This window comes from Sorex fumeus, unplaced genomic scaffold (assembly GCF_029834395.1).
Source record: "Sorex fumeus unplaced genomic scaffold, SorFum_2.1 ptg000233l, whole genome shotgun sequence".
NCBI classification, from domain to species: Eukaryota; Metazoa; Chordata; class Mammalia; order Eulipotyphla; family Soricidae; genus Sorex; species Sorex fumeus.
This window is the reverse complement of record NW_026606290.1, coordinates 1,209,813-1,215,778: the sequence shown is the minus strand read 5'-3', so window position 1 is coordinate 1,215,778 and position 5,966 is coordinate 1,209,813.

Below are 5,966 nucleotides of genomic sequence, written 5' to 3'. Positions count from 1 at the left end.
CCCGCGCCCCCCGCCCCCGGAAGTGCTTCCCGGGCCCGCCCCCGCGCGCCGGCGCTTCCGGCCGCGCCGCTCCCCGGGGCCGCGCCGGGCGGAGCCGCGCGGGGCGGTGCGGGCGCGCCGCGTCCCGGGGCGGCTGACCTTGGCGCGCGGGCGGGCGGGCGCGCGGGCGGGCTCCGCGTCGGTCTGTGCGCGGGGCTGGGACCCCCCGTCCGCCCCGAGCTGGCCCGTGTGCTCCGCCCCCACCCCCGGGGGCGCCCCACGACCCCCCTCGCCACTGCCCCTCTGTGCACGGTTTGGCGACGCCGCCGAGCCGGGGTGGACAGACACGTGCCCAGCCCCGGTCTGGGAGGGAGAGAGACCGGGGTGCAGGGGCGATGCCGTCCAGGGCGCGGGCTCCCCCCAAGCCAAAATCGTTCAGAAACAGAAACCGGGTAGGGTTGAAGGGAATCGATTTTCTTTCTGATTGATTTATTTATTTTTTTGGGGGGGGGGTCACACCTGCCGATGCACGGGGGCTACTCCCGGACTCTGCACTCAGGAATCACCATACATGCCGGGAATCGAACCCGGGTCGTCGGCCGCGTGCCAGGCAAACGCCCCACCCGCTGTGCTATTGCTCCAGCCCCGGAAGGGAATCGATGTTCAAGACAGAAAGCTGCACTTGTTCTGGGGACCCGAGCCTGGTACAGCAGTAAGGCACTTGCCTTGCCGATCATCTCCCCCGTCACTGCCAGGAGCTACCTCTGAGCATTGCCAGGGGTGACTCCCCCCGCACCGCGCTGCCCCACTCCCCGCAAAAATAAAATTTAAAAAAAAGCTGCAGCTTGTGGTACTACCCCATTCTCTGCAAGCAGGAGCTTTCTGGGATAGGTCTGCTAGGCATACCCAATACAGCCCGCCTTGTTCCACACGGCAGGGCCCTGCTAGTCCCTTTATAGATGCCACCCCCTTCAAGGCACAGCCCCCAGAGAGGAGTCTATTCTTACCTTACTGGAGAGAGGGTCAGTGATTAGATAAGTCACACAGCTAAGTCAATTAGATAAGTCACACAGAAGGCTTGGAATGAGCCTTCTGGTCTGCCTCCAGAAGGAAACTTATTATGGCAACAGAATATTCTAAACACAGCATTTTAGGTAACCGGCTGCTAACAGCAGACAGGCTGCGCGGACACTCTCCCTCTGATGGCCGCTTGTCTTGAGCTTCCTGGAGTTCCGTCCCAGGAGCGGGAGGAGTGAAGAGCGCAAAAATGCATCATCCTGCCATGTTTCCTCAGGACCATCAGCCACAGCCCACCGGAGTGGGTTCAGGTTTCCCTCCTGGCCAGCCATGATGGGGGAGGGGGGGGCGGTGGCTAGAGTGGGTAAGGGTGTTTGCCTTGCACACGGCCAACCTGGGTTCAATCCCCAGTACCCCATATAGTCCCTGAGCCTGCTAGGAGTGAGCACTGCTGGGTGTGGCCCAAGCGTTTAAAATAAAAAACAGATCCACCCCTGGCCTCATCATTTTAACTGATTTTTGCAAAAGCTGTTGGTAAAAGTAAAGTCTGGGGGTCCAAAGGAGTATAGGGGATAAGGCAGGCACCCTGGCAGGCAGCTGACCCTGATTCTGTTCCTGGTCCCCTGAGCACTGCCAGGTGTGATTTCTGGACACAGAACCAGGATAGGCCCTAGGCACTTCCAGCTGTGACCTCCAAACTCCCCCCAAAATAAAAATCTGAAAAATAGTTTAAGCAGTGTCTTCTCAACTGGAACAAAGCATTGGCATGCTCTCAGGGATTATGGAAACAGAAACGTTTCATTTTTGTGCCAAGTGGCCCAAAGTTACTGATGATCTGTCTGCTGGGTAATTCACCATAGATTTATTTTTATTCCTTCAAATGGAGACACTAAACTCATATTTTCCAGTCCCATGTTTTTGCTGGGTTTGTGTTTCCTTTTTGTCAGCTGATAATGTGTCAATTTACTAATTCATCTTAGTTATAAAGTGACCGCTTCTCTGTTTTTCCATCATCTTTGTGGCATTTTTTGTTTTGGGTTGGGGGCAGGATCATACCTGGTGACTCTTAGCAACTACCCCAGTGTGTGGCTTTGGGGTTACACCTTTGCTTGGGAGACCTTGGGGTGCTGAGGGCTGAAACCAGGCCTCCATACAGAGCACTTGCACCTGCCTTTGAAACATCTCCCTGGCCTCAATGACTTTCTCAAGTCACCTAACCTTTAGCCCAAGTGAAAACAAGTATCTCCAGCAGTATTTCCCAGATTTGGTGACCCTGCCACCCCCAGCCCAGGGCACTAAGATGGAGGGGATGGGGTGGGGAGGGGAGGGGGCACTAAGATGGAGGGGGTGGAGTGGCCGTGAAGAGCAGTTGAGGGGGAGGGTGTTTTGTGTGTGTTAAAAGAAGATATTTTTCCACTTACACTTGTTTTCTGTTTCACTTCTTCCTGTTAGTTTCCCCAGAGAAATCAATCAAATGATCGAGCTGACATTTCATCATCATCTGGGCTTATCCGTCAGGGATTTGGCCATAATGGGGGTCAGCGTGTGACAGTGATAGAGGGGGTTTGCCAGGTCTCTGTTCTGCCTTCTGGGCACCCCACAATGGAGGCAGGCCTCCCCTCCATGCAGGACAGTGCGTGAAGGGAGTCTTCTGCATAGAGCTCACCCCACTTGCCTCTTCCCCTGGCCCCTTTCTGAGTCCTGGGAGAGTCAAAAGCCAGTGTGTGGGATGAAGGTCAGGCATTCAGCCCCTCTTCCTGCTTCCCAGGAGACCCTTTCTGGCCGCCTCTGAAATCCCCACACCTTGGCATCGTGTTGATCCTTGTCATGGTCTTTACAGAACACCCATGAGTCTACCTTTAAAAAATGACGTTCTTAGGGGCTGGAACGATAGCACAGCGGGTAGGGCGTTTGCCTTGCACGCAGCCAACATGGCCAACCCAAGTTCAATTCCCAGCATCCTATATGGTCCCCCGAACACCGCCAGGAGTAATTCCTGAGTGCATGAGCCAGGAGTAACCCCTGAGCATCGCCGGGTGTGACCCCCCCCCAAAAAAAAAGCAAAAAAAAAAAAAATGACGTTCTTGGGGCTGGAGTGATAGCACAGTGGGTAGGGTGTTTGCCTTGCACACAGCCGAACCAGGTTCGATTTCTAGCATCCCTGATCCCTGAGCACCGCCAGGGGCAATTCCTGAATGCATGAGCCAGGAGTAATCCCTGTGAATTGCCAGGTGTAACCCAAAAAGAAAAAAAAAATGATATTCTAGTGGGCCAGAGCGATTGCACAGCGGCAGGGCGTTTACCTTGTGCGCAGCCAGCCCGGCCTAGCCGGGTTCAATTCCTCCGCCCCTCTCAGAGAGCCCGGCAAGCTACCGAGAGTATCGAGCCCGCACGGCAAAGCCTGGCAAGCTCCCCGTGACGTATTCGATATGCCAAACACAGTAACAACAAGTCTCATGACGGAGACGTTACTGGGCCCGCTCGAGCAAATTGATGAACAATGGGAGGACAGTGTTTTGTTTGTTGATGTTCTAGGAGCGGGAGAGAGCACAGGGATTGGATGCTTACCTGGCACACAACCGACCCCCAGAGTTGTCAGGAGTGATCCCTGAGCACAGAGCCAGGAGCAATCCTTGAGCACTGCCAGGAGTGGCCCAACACCTTCCTGGGCAGGAAATGATGCTGTTAGGGTTTCCTCTCGGGGCTCAGCCACACCCACTTCTACCTGCCTGTCCACCTGAGCCGCTCTGGCCAGCAGGGGGAGCCTGACTCTCCAAACCAGCTGCCCACTAGCTTTTAGAATGGGCGGTGTGGGGGGGAGGTTCCCCACTTCTACAAAGAACAGAGAGCACAGCCCAGAAAGCCCCCTCTTCTGCGAGGCTGCCCCAGCACTTCCTGCTTGTGTGTGTGTGGAGGGGGGGGGGAACAGGGGCTCTGTTCGCTCTTCTAAGCTCTTCTTCCCTCATCATGTGGCCCTGAGGCTGCGGGACAGGCTTTGTGTCCCTGATGGATGGCCAGGATCGAGCAGCAGAGCACCGTGGCCGGGTGCTGGGACTCAACGGGGTCCTCAACCCCCCATGAGAGTTGAGCTCTGTGGTGTGATCAGGGCCCCACTAAGCTTCCACCTCTGCACAAATGGAGTCAAGACTTACAGTAGTGGGTAGAGATGATCAGAAATCAGTGCTCCCGGGACTGGAGCAATAGCACGGCGGGTAGGGCATGCTATTGCTCCACAATCATAGTTTTAAAACCAAACCAAAATCATAATTTTAAAACTAATCAGGTTTCAGCGGCCAGAGAAATAATACAATGCTTGCAGCACTCGCCTTTCACACAGCTGACCCAGGTTCAATTCCTGGCACCCCATGTGTCCCCTGAACCCCTCCAGGGGTGATCACTGAGTGCAGAAATGGGGTGAGTCCTGAGCACCACCCATGTGTTTCCCTCCCCCCCAAAAAAAATTAAGAGGCTAAGAAATTGTCCTGATGCCAGAGCAATAGCACAGCGGGGAGGGTGTTTGCCTTGCACATGTCCGACCCCGGTTCAATCCCCAGCATCCTATATGGTCCCCCCCACAAACACCGCCAGGACTAATTCCTGAGTGCAGGGTCAGGAGTAACCCCTGAGCATCTCTGGGTGTGACCCAAAAAGTGGGGAAAAAAAAGAAAAGCCAAACCCAGGACGATACTAATCCCGGCAGGCCCCAATCCTGGAAGTCCTGCCCTACCTCTCCTCTGGCGCCATCTTTCCTCCCAAGAAGGGGCAGAATCTGGACTGGCGGGTCCCAAGCCCAGTAATTCCAGCCCTCATCCAGCACCATCTTGCCATGCCCAGAAGTGTGGAATCAGGGCCGGAGGAGCTCAATAATGGAAGTATGGCCCTTGCCTCACCCCCAGTGCCATCCCGCAGTCCCCAGAAGTGCAGAATCCCCACCGTTGGGCTCCAATCCCGGAAGTCCGACCCTGCCCCACTCCCAGCGCTATCTTGCCATCCCTGGAAGTTCAGAATGTAGGCTCTCAGCCCCGATCCCGGAAGTCCCGCCCTTGCCCCTCATCGGGCGCCATCTTGCCATCAAGGAGGTGCAGAATACGGACAGGCGGGCTCCAATCCCAGTAATTCTGGCTCTCACCCTGCCCCTGGAGCCATCTTGCCATGCCCAGAAGTGCAGAACCGGGGCTGGAGCCATAGCACAGCGGGTAGGGCGTTTGCCTTGCACGCAGCCAACATGGCTGACACAGGTTCGATTCCCAGCATCCCATATGGTCCCCCGAGCACCGCCAGGAGCGATTCCTGAGTGCAGGAGCCAGGAGTAACCCCTGAGCATCGCCGGGTGTGACCCAAAAAGCAAAAAAAAAAAAAAAAAAGTGCAGAACCCCAGCCACCAGACCAAAATCCCAAAATTCCAGCCATTGCCCTGCCCCCGACGCTATCTTGCCATCCATGGAAGTTCAGAATCTATGGCCAGCGGGGCCCGATCCCAGTAATTCCAGCCCTCACCCTGCCCCTGACGTGATCTTGCGGCCCGGAAGTGCAGAATCGGGCCAGCGGGCCTTAATTCTGGAAGTCTGGCCCTCGCCTCACCCCCAGCACCATCTTGCCATCCCCAGAAGTTCAGAATCTAGGCTGGTGAGCCCCAATCCCAGTATTTCTGACCCTCGCCCCGCCCCTGGACATTTTGCCACGCCCAGAAGTGCAGAATCCAGGCCAGTGGGCCTCAATTGTTTAAGTCTGGCCCTTGCCTATCCCCAGCGCCATCTTGCTGTCACCGGAAGTTCAGAATCTAGGCCGGTGGCCCCAATCCCGGATATCCAGCTCTTGCCCCGCCCCCGGCGGCATCTTACCGTCCCTGGAAGTTCAGAACCTAGGCTGGCTGGCCCGATCCTGGAAGTCCCGCCCTTGCCCCTCATTGAGTACCATCTTGCTGCCCAACGAGTGGCAGAATCAAGACGGGAGAGCACCATCCCAGTAAC